This window comes from Lissotriton vulgaris, chromosome 5 (genome assembly GCF_964263255.1).
Source record: "Lissotriton vulgaris chromosome 5, aLisVul1.2, whole genome shotgun sequence".
NCBI lineage: Eukaryota > Metazoa > Chordata > Amphibia > Caudata > Salamandridae > Lissotriton > Lissotriton vulgaris.
The window spans coordinates 469,720,230-469,737,603 of record NC_141693.1 but is presented as its reverse complement, the minus strand read 5'-3'; the positions used below and the strand labels follow the sequence as shown (position 1 = coordinate 469,737,603).

The 17,374-nt window shown below is 48.9% G+C and overlaps 1 protein-coding gene across 2 annotated transcripts in view; it reads left to right on the top strand.

Moving 5' to 3' along the window:
* The window catches only part of LOC147711102 (rho guanine nucleotide exchange factor 19-like), a 265,736-nt gene that overhangs the window by 204,468 nt on the left and 43,894 nt on the right, over positions 1-17,374 (top strand). The gene's annotated exons all lie outside the window — the stretch shown is intronic.

The following is a 17,374-nucleotide window of genomic DNA, read 5'->3' as shown; positions in this document are numbered from 1 at the left end:
ACAACTTTCCGGTTTAAAAAGTGCCTTGATACATACCTACTGGCCAGTATGAACGATTGGGTAAAGGATATGTTAAGTCGGCATGCAAATTACCATACACACATTCATGCTACAGTGACAGCGACAAAAATGTATTTCTTAGTGTTGAAAACTGTGAACGTTCACTAAGCGGTATACTTTTGTGCCAGGGTATTAATTTACACGGAGCCTGTGAAGGTAATTCTAACAACCTTTCATGCCACCAGCTTGTCACACCTGCAACGCAGATAGAGCCTTTCTTTATGCAACTCTCGAATGGGAGTTACATTCTAAGAACGGATCACAGATGTTGTGGCCTTTTGCCAGGAAAGCGTATCTCGTAAGCGTAACTTCCATGGTCAAATGCTGTATGCAAGCATTGTTTCCGAGCGGTCCTGGAGACATAGAGACTCCCATCTGACCTCGTCTGAATTTCTCTTCTATACAAATTGATACTTTAAGCAGAATGAAGTCTGTGCTTTTGCAGACAACAGTGCCCATCACGTCATCAAAAGAGACGTATGATCTCCTAGTTGCAAGGACAGCTACGGAGGTTCATGACCTTTTATCAACAAATTGTCCTGTGCATTTCGTAGAAATGCTGAGCCAAATTCTTAACATGTTTAGTGCCATAGGCATCCCAGGCATATTTAAGACGATTTTTACGGGACTGCTAACACCGTTTCAAGCAATTCTGGGAATCGTTCCCAATTTTGTCCATTTAGTCTTTGGCGGCATACCCCTATTTTTGGGACTTGTAGCAGGGATTTTATTTTTGACCCTCCTGCTCCAATATGGCAAGCCACAGCTCAGACATGACTCCTATGGGAATGGAAGAAACAATCCTAGCAGTGCGCTACCGGGACAGAATAACTAGAGTCCTTGGATTGGCCAGGCTGAGCGATCTAAACATGACCTGGTTCCTTTCATTCAGACCTATATGGCAAAACTGCATCTTACCTGTACTACGATGTATGCTATGCGGAGATGAGTGCATGTTGGACACCTGTCTTGCACTTCCATCAGCAGTACCAATTGATATCGATACTTTGCTCAGTCCGATAACGGCTCACGCATTGTGTTGTCCCCAGCGGCTACCAATCCTGATGACGGCATTCGTTGAGACTCCTGTACTACGACTAGGTGGCAACAGTGGAGCGAGTGACAAAAGCAACATCACCCAGGTACGACCTTCTGTGAGCATTGCTGATCCAGCCTTTGATGACCGCAATCATTCTCACACCTGCCAAGTTACAGCACTATCGAATTTGGTCGAACTGTCACCTGATTTTGTAGACCAATTCTTTGAGAACCTGTCTGATGTTCTCACCCGAACAGAAACAATAACTTTAGAAAAGCATTCCGACATACAGCGTTCCCATGAACTCTGAATTCGGCCTTCAGTTTTGATCAACAAAAACTGCCAAAAAGCGTTGGAACTCTATTCCCCCGTTCACAAGAAAATATTTTTTGGATTGAACTATTTTTCATAATATTTTCCCCTTTTTCTGGCACGAAAATTCTTTGCTTAAAGTAGACCTATTCATAGAGAACAGAGGCTCCGACTTCTATTTAGGTAAATCTAGAGAAATAATAACTTTCAACCAGCCTCTAGCACATTTTACTGAAATGCATTTATATGTGATGAAACTCTCGCCCTTCTTTTCTGTATTCAGAGATATTTCATGTGATTTTTTTTTTTGCAAAATCGTTCATTGATTGCATATGCTATAATTTGAATGATTTCTATGCTTTAAAGACGTACAGTACCTATATTTTCATGTATTTCAAATACGCCTATTTCAACTGCATATATGTATTTTGGGGTGGGCAATGTTACACATGCATCTTATTGCTCTAGTTTTAGTAATTTGATGGACATAAATTCGTGGAGTGGGTGTCGCGTTCTAATCTAGGACCCTGATCGATACTGTGACCTTATGCCCTTATACGGCTATAAATCCATATATTCCCTATATTGGCATAACCGATCAAATGCAATATTCAGAAACTCGTCTCTGGCCTCACACGAACAGAGCCACATTTCAGAATCGCTTCCTCTGCAACTTCCTTTGCAGCTCATTAGTGCAATGACATAGCAGAAGTTACTATCTAAGATTCCTAGATTAACACTCCGAGTTCTTCAACAAGATAAAAACTCAGCAACCTGGGAAAGCCCCGCTTGCTATGTTTTGATTAGTAATAGAACTCTAATGAGCACTGATAGACGATCACTTCCTATTGACATCTTTATTGACGTCTTATGTCCAAAAACGTACGTCAAACAAGGCACCTTTCAGGTATAAATATTACCAACGTTGCCTTAAGCTGCTGCTGGTGTTATGCTGAAGCTATCGCTGTCAAGCTAATGCTGACACTATCGCTACTGCTATCGCTGCTAACGAGCGAACGATGGTGTGGTGAACACAGGAGCTGAACAGCCGTCCCCTGCAAGAGCCCAGCAGATGCAAGCTGCCCTGGACGCTGCCCATCCTCCTCCTCCTCCTCGACGCGCTGAGAGAGACGCTGTCTTTTCTCTTGCCGAGAAAATCCAGCTCCGGCGTTTCCAGCCTACTCTTGCGAGTGACTGGGATATCGAGTTCCCTGAAGGAGATACCAGACCTCCAGCTTTCTATTCCAGAGGTATGGTGTTGACTAAACCCTTAGAGAGAATTCTTGAAGCAAACCTTGGCAAAACCAACTTAACTTAAAGCTACTTACTTACTCCCCTCCCAAGTATTAGGCTTAGGTCAGGTATATTGGGGTAGGCATAGTTAGAAGCACCTGTTGAGTATTTTAGCCTAATGTATATATGAATGTATATGTTTTATTCATTTTAAACCATTGTATGGCTAAGAAACCATATCAATGCTTTTACAATATTGTTTCGCAATACTCCTCTTACTGTACGTACTTTTTATAATAACAAGTCTTGCAATTGTGGCAATTCATTTCTATTGTACGAGAAGAAAGACTGTTCAATAAATAATACCTTTTATTGAAAACGCCCGTCTCTCTATTCTCTACATATTGTGAAAGTAATCTGCACAACAACTGACTGAGTAAAATAACTGTATTGTTTCACATGACTCTAGAGATTGACTCTTATCTGAGGAGCAAAGTTGTCATGTTGCACGGTTGTTGGAAAACTGAATCCCTTCTTGGCTTTGCCAGGGAAGCTGATCACTTCCTATTCAGTCAAGAAAGTTTCCAGTGACATCTGAGCTAGTTGGTAACAAACCCAATTAAGTTTAGCATAGTCAGTAGAGGCCTGGAAGATCAGCACTTCTACGTCGATACCACTGTTTGTTATTCCAATGCGCAGGGCCTATTGGGAAAATAGGAACTACACTACAATGTTTCAGGAATCGGTGCGCCCGATGCAATGGTATTACACAAGATGTTAATATAAGGGGCCCATATCTCCTTCTCATGTCTCCATAGGTCACCAGGAATTTTATCCGGCCCGGTGCCTTCCCTGGTTTTATTGCATTTATTGCTTCTAGTGTTTCAGACATACTAAAGGACAAGGGTATCTCTCTTGGGTTGACGATTAAATCATCGCTGCCAAAATTAACCTTATTATTGGCAGTTGAATACAAATGAGAGAAATGGGATTCCCAAGTATTCGCATCAAGGAAAAGATCCCTGCTACAAACCCCATTTCTATTATCTTTCGCTATCCGGCACCAAAACCTAGCTTGGTCGTTTGCTTCACATGCATCTAGCAACTCAGACCAGATGTTATCATCCCAGCTTTTCCTTGCCTTGAATAATACATCCTTGTAGCACTTCCTTTTCTTCCTTAGGGCTACAATATCCTTACTTTTGGTTGCCTCTATCAGATCTTTGTTGGCGTTACTGCATTCTTTGTTATACCATGGATGGCCTAGGGAGGCTAAATCTGTTTTCCCCTTTTTGGAAGTCTTTGAAATTTTGGTCAATATTTGTTCAAGGCCCTCTAGCATATTAGAATGCATTTGCATGATCTGTAGCTCCTTTATTGGTAGATCAATATATGGGGAGACTACTTCTACAGATGTCTTGTAGATCTTTTTAACAGTATTTTCATTCCCTAATACTACAGGCCATTAAAGTGCTCTACGATTATTTGACAGCACAGGCTCAATTGAAATGTGTGAGGCCTCTTTTCCCTAAGGGAATTAACTGAAAAGGGAAGCAGAAAGCGTCGGACACAAGGGATAATGATCGATCTCCATACGATCTTCAACTACAACATCATTTACATTCGTCCAGAATGGGATGGAGAGCAGTACGTAATCTATATAACTTTTACAGCTACCCCGCCTGCATGTTGGTTGATTTGGACTATCAGACGGTGGACGCCCATTACAGGCACGTGGGCCATGGGCTGCAATCAACCGCAGTAACTGCGCTACAGCATGTGTGTATTGTACTACAGGGCTACTCTCCAATTGAAGACCTTTTCGAGTCCTGCTACCGGTTCGAATTTGTGGTTAAAGTCGCCCCCAATGATTATCAGAGCTCTGATTAATCGTAGATATAATATAATCTAGGTGCTCAACGACATCCACTTCTTTACTAGCAACGCTTGGTCTACTATATACATTCAGAATTTAAGCTTCCCTTTTATTTGATCCTAAGAACTTGACTCCCAGTATGTCTTGGCTGAGAGTACCAATTTGTTTAAAATCAACACCTAGGGTAATTTTTGTCCAAATAACAAGCCCTCCATATGGCCTTCCTCTGGATAAGGTGGTGGCAGGTACACTAAAGGTTTTAAAACCTACTTTAAAGGGGCTTTCCACAGCCCAAGTTTCCTGGAACAACACAATCTCAGTGTGACCAATATACTCCTGCCACATTGGATCACTTAGATTTTTTCTAATTCCAGCTATGTTCCAAGAAGTTAACTTGATCTTGGACTTACACCCTTCGTCGAGTAGGTACCCATTTATCCTCGTTTCAGTTTCCAATTGCTGTGGGTACTCCATGTTATTACACAGATCGTTAACTATATTCTGTTGTCCTATAACTTTATCACACTGATTTTCAATCGAGACTTTTTTGTCGTGCATCTTTTTTTGGTCAGTTACATATTCTTGACCCCCACCACAGGTCCTACAGTCAGTCTCAGTGTTATTAGAGTTAACAGTTGGGCTTCTACATAAATACTAAGGGACACATCAGGGGCCATATTAGAAGTACTTGGAATACCTAGCTCTAAAAGATCAGTTAGGGTACCACCATGATTCACTTAGTCTATTTCATTATCCTCATATGCGAGGCCTCAAGATATTAAGGTTACTAAACTGGCCCTATCCTGACTAGTTCCAGGTAATCCTGGAAGTCTAGGTCTGACAAGGCTTGAAATCTGTTAAATTGACTTAACGGGGGAAGTCCCCATTTCTGATCTCCCCCCCCCCCCCCCTTGTTGCCTATAGAAATATCCTAAAGGTAGGGCACTAATCTCCATCTTAGGTGTAAAAGTTGCATCGTGGTGGCGCAGTAAATGATGAACCATGCCTGGCCTGCAAAAATTAACCACAATGCAGTCACCTCTTATATTCTTTGCGGAGTTCCCTACCCACCCTACTCTCCTAACCATTGGGATCTGGTTAGCATCTTTAGGGTGGCACTTCTTCTGTCTTACCAGCCAATCTAGGGTTTAATTCCTTAATTCTACCCAATTTTCCTTCTGGTCACTCCTTAGTGCTGGAACCCCAGTCAATATTAAAACATAGGGGCATGATGCTGGGGGGAGTTGCAATGTCTCCTTATTAGGAGCCAGGGGCTCTCTGGGGTCATTAATTCCCTCACTACTTGGATTACTTGCACCCGTGATTCAGTCTAAGGATGTTGCTTGCCTTTTTTGTGTGCCCTGGGTAGCTAATGACTGTGACCCTGCTGGCTCACCCACTTGGTTACTCCCAAAATTCCCAAGCATTGATTTATCCAGTGTTTTATCAATATTCCCATCTTTGTTAGCTGACAATTTCCCCCCATTGCCCCTGTATCTTATCTATCCCCTCCAGTTGGTAATTGGCTTGTGATATTAGTACTTAGGGTATTAATTACAGACTCAAGCATGCTAATTTTATCCCACAGTTTGGAAAAAAAAATTCAGCCAAGTCACACATACATATTAGCGCTGAACCTAGTCCTAGGTCGTTTATACCAACAGGCTGATCAGTCATAACTTCCTTGGAATTGGGTTTAACTATAGGCTTCATTAACACAGGTAAGGTCATCTCAGTTTGCGTGCCTACCGAAATATATTTAACAGCTGAAGGAGTGACAGTATTTTTCTTGCGCTTAGTTTTTCTTGCCCCCTTGTCCTTCTTTCTTTTCTCTCCCCCTTGCTCAGTCTTGTGTGGATCCGAATTCTTTACTGTTTTGGACCAAGTAGCTTTATTCTGAACTAATGGAGAGCTCGATGTTACATCAGGAGCGAGGGGTAGGGGGACAATACTTAGTAAACAGTTTGTGGCGAGGTTAGGTTGAAGCTCCTGATTCTGATTAACCATCTCTGGTACAGGTGGGGAGGCACCAGATATTCGGTGCCTCTGCAATGTGGCAGGATCTCATGCAAGGCGCCGCTCTGTCAGATGAATTTCATGGGATAACAGACATTCTGTCCTTACTAAAAAAGCGTCCAATGTGCCAGATACACCCTTTCGTTTTTCCATTAGTTTGGTATATATGTTTTCTTTGTGAAATGAAAGGAGACAGTACCTTAATCCTTCTTATGAACCTAGTTAATCACAATGATGGGCAGGAAGAACTGTGCTCCTCAGAGGAGTGGCCCAGCCCAGCCTCCTCCTGCCGCGGACGGGCCCGCCCTTGGCCTAGACTTTGCCCAGGCACGTCTGCGCGCGTCCCGCGCTGCGGGAGCCCTCAACCATTTTTAAAGCGCCTCCTGGAGCTTTGCACTGACGCCGACAGTAGGCGCCACCAAGGATGCTGGGAGTTATAGTCCCCAGTCACCAAAGGAACAGCGTGGCAGCAGGTATTGCAGCGAGTGTGGCATGGTGTGGCGTTGCAGTCTCCCCGGGACTGGTCTCAAACAAGGTAGGATGGCTTCCAACAGTAACAGCAGAGAGATTATGAGGGACACAGTATCTATTCAAATGCACTTTTAAGCCAGATCTATTTAATTTGCCCATGCCAGTATTCTTTTGCGGGTGCTTAGCATGACCACCCTATGGAAATGTATGACTATTTTAGCATGAACAGTTCCTCAAATGCTCCCCTGTTTTGTGCTTAATAAATGCCAATTGCGTACCAAGCCTCTTCACAATTAGGGTTTTTAAGTGTACTTTCCCATAGTACCAGACGAGGACCAAAATATTTAGCACTGACTAAAAAAGCAGCTAAAAAAGCAGCATGGAGATGCAAGTGGATGTGCAGGTTATGCATTTAAAGGCACATTATATCACCATTTTGTGGCACTATTATCTATAGCCTTTTTAAACCTCTTTTGCAAACCAGATACTGGTGCTGTAAAATACATAGACTTTTAGGTCTAGCCACAGACCGCTTTAGATGTTCTGGCATGAGCATTTGCCATCTCACAACACGCCATAACATACACTTATATATATTCAGATGCATATACAGAAAGGGGCTTTGGGAAAGACTTTCAGTCCATAGCCTCTATGGTTCCGCTTTCTTGAGGTATTGGCTAAGAGGGCTGTGCATCCGTTTTCTTACCAATAAACGACATTTTGCAGATGTGAACATAGTAAAAATGGTTCCCTCATTCTCCTCAAACTCGAACTGCCACCAAACACCTCCACACACTGATCCTTTGTTCTGATGATCCCCCTGCCAGAAGTATTGATAACAGGTCTTCTCAGTAGAGGTCATTTAGGGGTCTCCAGGGGTCAGATCGGTGACCTCTGGCTTTGCCCCATGCAACCCTTGGCACAGTATTTGTGACCCCTCGCCTTAGAGGTGGCAAAGGCTATTTCAAGAACACAATCTAAACCGTGCCCCGATGAGCTCGGTTTACTTTCTGCGGCTTCCACTGGACTAGCACCATTAACCGACTAACCGCGGCGGTAATTCCGCCACGGTGCGGGCGTTTTCTTGCGCGGGTGGAATGCCGTCGCCCAATGGCCGACTGCAGCACTGGGGAGGTAGTGCTGCTGTCGGCCATTGGCCGACGACAGCAGGGAAAGGGTTAAACCTTTAATTCATGTAAACAAATAAATTCAGTGATGCAAATACGCACTTTCCTAAACCTAATAAAAAATAAACAGATTTAAATGTCAAGTTTGATTAGTGTAAAAACATGTACAACTGTGTCGGAATAAAAAACGTCACCTCTGTGATTTGCATGGGTGGATACTCAATCAGTTAATCCATATCCATACTAATATAATAAAGAGAGAGCCCAAACCTTTGAGGCGGGTAATCTCAGGAACCTGAGCACCAATCACAACACCCAATACAGCGTTCGAAAGGGCAGTTGCAGCAGAAGGACATAGGCTATGCAGACGCCCGCCATATACATTTAAAAGGTAAAAGAACTGTGCAAGCAAAGTAGTCCCTGTGGGCGTGTCTGTGTTGTGCTGTGGGAGTGTGCTGGGGGAGTGACAAACGCTGGGGGCACCAGGACCCAGAGCCTGAGTGGCCAAATGAACCTTGGCAATGAAGAAATTTTACTACCATAAATGCAAGTCAAATGTGCCGTTTTCCCTGTTTGCACCAGGGCCCATGGCATCCTTACTACGCTACTATTTGTTCCACGTATAATCATTTCACAAATTCGATTCCCTATCTTTGTGTGGTGGCATCATTCTGGAACAAACACGAGTCCATGAAAGCATCCTGCTTATCTTAGTGTCTTTAACACCCCACCCGACATTTACGCAAGTTTTCTTTTTTCAGATTAATATAGTGCGAATTTGGCCCAAGGGCATTAGAGCGATTTATATAATCACCAGATTACATTGAAATTATTTGTCACACTAGAAGATCACTAAACACCTGGCCCTGTGTACTCCACATACTAGACCAGTTTCGTCTCTTATCTGAAAAATTATAAGTGTGGGGAGTAGTATGGTAGTTAACACAACCAACAAGGTAATACCGGTTGGCCTGAATTATGATTTATTCTTCTTGTTTGCTAAAAGAGAATCTTTTGACACAAATTCCCTTAATCTCTTCCGTGCGTCACTGTGGGCTTGTGCGTTGGACAGCTGGGGGCCGTCCGATTTGCGCACAAGTAGTATTCACCAGCACATCGGGGAAATGTGCGCCGCATCAAAGCGGTTATACAATGTTGCAAAAAAATCATAATACACAATTTGTCACGGTGGTTTACAAACTTTCAGACTCCATGTTGCCTAAAATCAGCATCAATTCTTGTTGTTCATAGTTCATAAGACAGCAGCATCTATACAGCCAACCTGTTTCGCTGTAAAAACACCGCTTCTTCAGGACTGTAAAATACCAAAGTAAAAGCTTCAATTATATAACATAATTATACAAAATTTCTAAACACTAATCATTGTCACATTAACATCATAATAAAAAATTCGATTTCCAAGGTAAATTTTACTATGCACAAGTGTTGTATGTCCTCACAACATAATTAAGCATGTATTGATTTACTTCTCAAAAAAATAGATAAACTAAAAAAATAAGCAAACCTTGGAAAAAGAGGAATAAAGATATTAAGGTCAATTGACCTAAACCGTTTACCTCTAAAGTTATCTTTACTTGTACAATTGTTCATCATTAATAAACTGCAATTGGCAGGTCAACTGTGTCCTCCCCAGTAAGATTTCTGCAGATATCTGTACATCACTGGCTACAGCTCCCCCCAAGCAAACGTTGTAACCTATACAGATCAAACACAAGAGTTCCATAGTTATCATGCTCTCAAACAAGTCAAAAATGTGTACATAAGTTAATCAAAATTCAGTCCCCTAATGTGCTTTCTTACCTAGTCATATCCACATCTAGTCATTTAACGCCATGTAGCTACGATAGTGTTCACCATTGTGTCCATATAATGAAAATAAATACAAATATTGACAATATTTGGAAACCTCACCTATGGAAAGGACATGTCTCAAACTGTGGTCCCTGTCCCTTTCCGCAGTATCTCCTCATCGACCAAGTCTATGTTCACAGGTTTGTGGAATGACGTTGACAATCCCACTACCTATAACACCATTCAAAACTAACCAGCATTTACAATGCAATGGTCTCTGCATTATTAAAGGTAGAGCTATTGGCATTGCTCATGACTTTTTTTTTTAAACCGTAAATAAACGGCATTGTCATTTACATTACCAATAGCTTAATCGTTAAATAAATGGCATTGTCATTTACAATGCCAATAGCGTAATCGCTCGCAAATGCAGGACCTATTACATTTACACCCACACATAGCCACACACAGAGCCCCCCGCACACACAGAGCCCCCCGCACACACAGAGCCCCCCGCACACACAGAGCCCCCCCGCACACACAGAGCCCCCCCGCACACACAGAGCCCCCCCGCACACACAGAGCCCCCCCTCACACACAGAGCCCCCCCTCACACACAGAGCCCCCCTCACACACAGAGCCCCCCCTCACACACAGAGCCCCCCCTCGCACACAGAGCCCCCCGCGCACACAGAGCCCCCCGCACACACACACCCAGAGCCAAATACACACACCCAGAGCCAAATACACACACCCAGAGCCAAATACACACACCCAGAGCCAAATACACACACCCAGAGCCAAATACACACACCCAGAGCCACACACACCCACCCAGAGCCACACACACCCACCCAGAGCCACACACCCAGAGCCACATACACACCCACCCACACCCAGAGCCACATACACACCCACCCACACCCAGAGCCACATACACACCCACCCACACCCAGAGCCACATACACACCCACCCACACCCAGAGCCACATACACAACCACCCACACCCAGAGCCACACACACCCACAGAGCCCCACATACATACCCACACACCCAGAGCCACATACACACACCCAGAGCCCCCCCACACCCACCCACCCAGAGCCCCCCACACACCCACCCAGAGCCCCCCACACACCCACCCAGAGCCCCCCACACACCCACCCAGAGCCCCCCACACACACCCAGAGCCCCCACACACCCAGATCCCCCCACACACCCAGAGCCCCACAGCCACCAAGCACCACATACACACACCCAGAGCCCCCACCCACCCACCCAGAGCCCCCCACACACCCACCCAGAGCCCCCCGCACACACAGAGCCCCCCGCACACAGAGCCCCCCGCACACCCACATACACCCACACCCAGAGCCACATACACCCACACCCAGAGCCACATACACCCACACCCAGAGCCACATACACCCACACCCAGAGCCACATACACCCACACCCAGAGCCACATACACCCACACCCAGAGCCACATACACCCACACCCACACCCAGAGCCACATACACCCACACCCAGAGCCACACACACACCCAGAGCCACACACACACCCAGAGCCACACATACCCAGAGCCACACACACACACCCACCCACACCCAGAGCCACATACACACCCACCCACACCCAGAGCCACATACACACCCATTCACACCCAGAGCCACATACACAACCACCCACACCCAGAGCCACATACACAACCACCCACACCCAGAGCCACACATACACACCCACAGAGCCCCACATACATACCCAGACACCCAGAGCCACATACACACCCAGAGCCACATACACACCCAGAGCCACATACACACCCAGAGCCACATACACACCCAGAGCCACATACACACCCAGAGCCACATACACACCCAGAGCCACATACACACCCAGAGCCACATACACACCCAGAGCCACATACACACCCAGAGCCACATACACACCCAGAGCCACATACACACCCAGAGCCACATACACCCACCCAGAGCCACATACACACCCACCCAGAGCCACATACACACCCACCCAGAGCCACATACACACCCACCCAGAGCCACATACACACCCACCCAGAGCCACATACACACCCACCCAGAGCCACATACACACACACCCAGAGCCACATACACACACACCCAGAGCCACATACACACACACCCAGAGCCACATACACACACACACCCAGAGCCACATACACACACACACCCAGAGCCACATACACACACACACCCAGAGCCACATACACACACCCAGAGCCCCCCACCAGAGCCCCCCACACACCCACCCAGAGCCCCCCACACACCCACCCAGAGCCCCCCACACACACACCCAGAGCCCCCCACACACACACCCAGAGCCCCCCACACACCCAGAGCCCCCCACACACCCAGAGCCCCACAGCCACCAAGCACCACATATACACACCCAGAGCCCCCACCCACCCACCCAGAGCCCCCCACACACCCACCCAGAGCCCCCCACACACCCACCCAGAGCCCCCCACACCCACCCAGAGCCACATACACACATCCAGACCCACCTACACATACACCCACCTACACATACACCCACAGAGCCCCACAAACATATACACACACCCAGAGCCACATACACACACCCAGAGCCATATACACATACACCCAGAGCAACCACACCCACCCAGAGCCCCCCACACCCACCCAGAGCACACCCAGAGCCCCCCACACACCCAGAGCCCCACACCCACCCAGAGCCCCCCCTCACACACACATACACACACCCAGAGCCCCCCACACACACCCAGAGCCCCCCCACACACCCAGAGCCCCCCCCACACACCCAGAGCCCCCCCCCCACACACCCAGAGCCCCCCCCCACACACCCAGAGCCCCCCCCCACACACCCAGAGCCCCCCCCACACACACCCAGAGCCCCCCCCCACACACCCAGAGCCAAATACACACACCCAGAGCCAAATACACACACCCAGAGCCAAATACACCCAGAACCACACACACCCAGAACCACACACACCCAGAACCACACACACCCAGAACCACACACACCCAGAACCACACACACCCAGAACCACACACACCCAGAACCACACACACCCAGAACCACACACACCCAGAACCACACACACCCAGAACCACACACACACCCAGAGCCACACACACCCAGAACCACACACACACACACCCAGAACCACACACACAACCACACACACACACACCCAGAACCACACACACACCCAGAACCACACACACACCCAGAACCACACACACACAACCACACACACACAACCACACACACACAACCACACACACACCCAGAACCACACACACCCAGAACCACACACACCCAGAACCACATACACACACCCAGAACCACATACACACACCCAGAACCACATACACACACCCAGAACCACATACACACACCCAGAACCACATACACAACCAGAACCACACACCCAACCAGAACCACACACCCAGAACCACACACCCAACCAGAACCACACACCCAGAACCACACACACCCAGAACCACACACACACACCCAGAACCACACACACACACCCAGAACCACACACACACCCAGAACCACACACACACACCCAGAACCACACACACACACCCAGAACCACACACACACACCCAGAACCACACACACCCAGAACCACACACACACCCACAACCACACACACACACAACCACACACACACAGAACCACACACACACCCAGAACCACACACCCAGAACCACACACCTACACCCAGAACCACACACACCCAGAAACCCAGAACCACACACACACCCAGAGCCACATACACACCCAGAGCCACATACACACCCAGAGCCACATACACACCCAGAGCCACATACACACCCAGAGCCACATACACACCCAGAGCCACATACACACCCAGAGCCACATACACACCCAGAGCCACATACACACCCAGAGCCACATACACACCCAGAGCCACATACACACCCAGAGCCACATACACACCCAGAGCCACATACACACCCAGAGCCACATACACACCCAGAGCCACATACACACCCAGAGCCACATACACACCCAGAGCCACATACACACCCAGAGCCACATACACACCCAGAGCCACATACACACCCAGAGCCACATACACACCCAGAGCCACATACACACCCAGAGCCACATACACACCCAGAGCCACATACACACCCAGAGCCACATACACACCCAGAGCCACATACACACCCAGAGCCACATACACACCCAGAGCCACATACACACCCAGAGCCACATACACACCCAGAGCCACATACACACCCAGAGCCACATACACACCCAGAGCCACATACACACCCAGAGCCACATACACACCCAGAGCCACATACACACCCACCCAGAGCCACATACACACCCACCCAGAGCCACATACACACCCACCCAGAGCCACATACACACCCACCCAGAGCCACATACACACCCACCCAGAGCCACATACACACCCACCCAGAGCCACATACACACCCACCCAGAGCCACATACACACACACACCCAGAGCCACATACACACACACACCCAGAGCCACATACACACACACCCAGAGCCACATACACACACACACCCAGAGCCACATACACACACACACACCCAGAGCCACATACACACACACACCCAGAGCCACATACACACACACACCCAGAGCCACATACACACACACACCCAGAGCCACATACACACACACACCCAGAGCCACATACACACACACACCCAGAGCCACATACACACACACACCCAGAGCCACATACACACACACACCCAGAGCCACATACACACACACACCCAGAGCCACATACACACACACACCCAGAGCCACATACACACACCCACCCAGAGCCACATACACACACCCACCCAGAGCCACATACACACACCCACCCAGAGCCACATACACACCCACCCAGAGCCACATACACACCCACCCAGAGCCACATACACACCCACCCAGAGCCACATACACACCCACCCAGAGCCACATACACACCCACCCAGAGCCACATACACACCCACCCAGAGCCACATACACACCCACCCAGAGCCACATACACACCCACCCAGAGCCACATACACACACACACCCAGAGCCACATACACACACACACCCAGAGCCACATACACACACACCCAGAGCCACATACACACACACACCCAGAGCCACATACACACACACACACCCAGAGCCACATACACACACACACCCAGAGCCACATACACACACACACCCAGAGCCACATACACACACACACCCAGAGCCACATACACACACACACCCAGAGCCACATACACACACACACCCAGAGCCACATACACACACACACCCAGAGCCACATACACACACACACCCAGAGCCACATACACACACACACCCAGAGCCACATACACACACACACCCAGAGCCACATACACACACACACCCAGAGCCACATACACACACCCACCCAGAGCCACATACACACACCCACCCAGAGCCACATACACACACCCACCCAGAGCCACATACACACCCACCCAGAGCCACATACACACCCACCCAGAGCCACATACACACCCACCCAGAGCCACATACACACCCACCCAGAGCCACATACACACCCACCCAGAGCCACATACACACCCACCCACACACCCAGAGCCACATACACATACACACACACACCCCCAGAGCCACATACACACACACCCCCAGAGCCACATACACACACCCACCTACACCCCCCCACATACACCCCCCCACATACACCCCCCCACATACACATACACACACATACACACACACATACACACCCACCCAGAGCCACATACACACACACACCCGGAGCCACATACACACACACACACACCCGGAGCCACATACACACACACACCCGGAGCCACATACACACACACACACCCGGAGCCACATACACACACACACACCCGGAGCCACATACACACACACACACCCGGAGCCACATACACACACACACCCGGAGCCACATACACACACACACACCCGGAGCCACATACACACACACACACACACACACGGAGCCACATACACACACACAGCCACATACACACACACACACCCGGAGCCACATACACACACACCCGGAGCCACATACACACACACCCGGAGCCACATACACACACACCCACACCCAGAGCCCCCCAGAGCCCCCCACACCCCCAGAGTCCCCCACACCCCACCCCGTGCCACATACACATACACACACCCAGAGCCACATACACACCCACCCAGAGCCACATACACACCCACCCAGAGCCACATACACACCCACCCAGAGCCACATACACACCCACCCAGAGCCACATACACACCCACCCAGAGCCACATACACACCCACCCAGAGCCACATACACACCCACCCAGAGCCACATACACACCCACCCAGAGCCACATACACACCCACCCAGAGCCACATACACACCCACCCAGAGCCACATACACACCCACCCAGAGCCACATACACACCCACCCAGAGCCACATACACACCCACCCAGAGCCACATACACACCCACCCAGAGCCACATACACACCCACCCAGAGCCACATACACACCCACCCAGAGCCACATACACACCCACCCAGAGCCACATACACACCCACCCAGAGCCACATACACACCCACCCAGAGCCACATACACACCCACCCAGAGCCACATACACACCCACCCAGAGCCACATACACACCCACCCAGAGCCACATACACACCCACCCAGAGCCACATACACACCCACCCAGAGCCACATACACACCCACCCAGAGCCACATACACACCCACCCAGAGCCACATACACACCCACCCAGAGCCACATACACACCCACCCAGAGCCACATACACACCCACCCAGAGCCACATACACACCCACCCAGAGCCACATACACACCCACCCAGAGCCACATACACACCCATCCAGAGCCACATACACACCCACCCAGAGCCACATACACATACACACACACACCCAGAGCCACATACACATACACACACACACCCAGAGCCACATACACACACACACACCCAGAGCCACATACACACACACACACCCAGAGCCACATACACACACACACACCCAGAGCCACATACACACACACACACCCAGAGCCACATACACACACACACCCCCAGAGCCACATACACACACACACCCCCAGAGCCACATACACACCCCCAGAGCCACATACACACACACACCCCCAGAGCCACATACACACACCCCCAGAGCCACATACACACACACCCCCAGAGCCACATACACACACACCCCCAGAGCCACATACACACACACCCCCAGAGCCACATACACACACACCCCCAGAGCCACATACACACACACCCCCAGAGCCACATACACACACCCCCAGAGACACC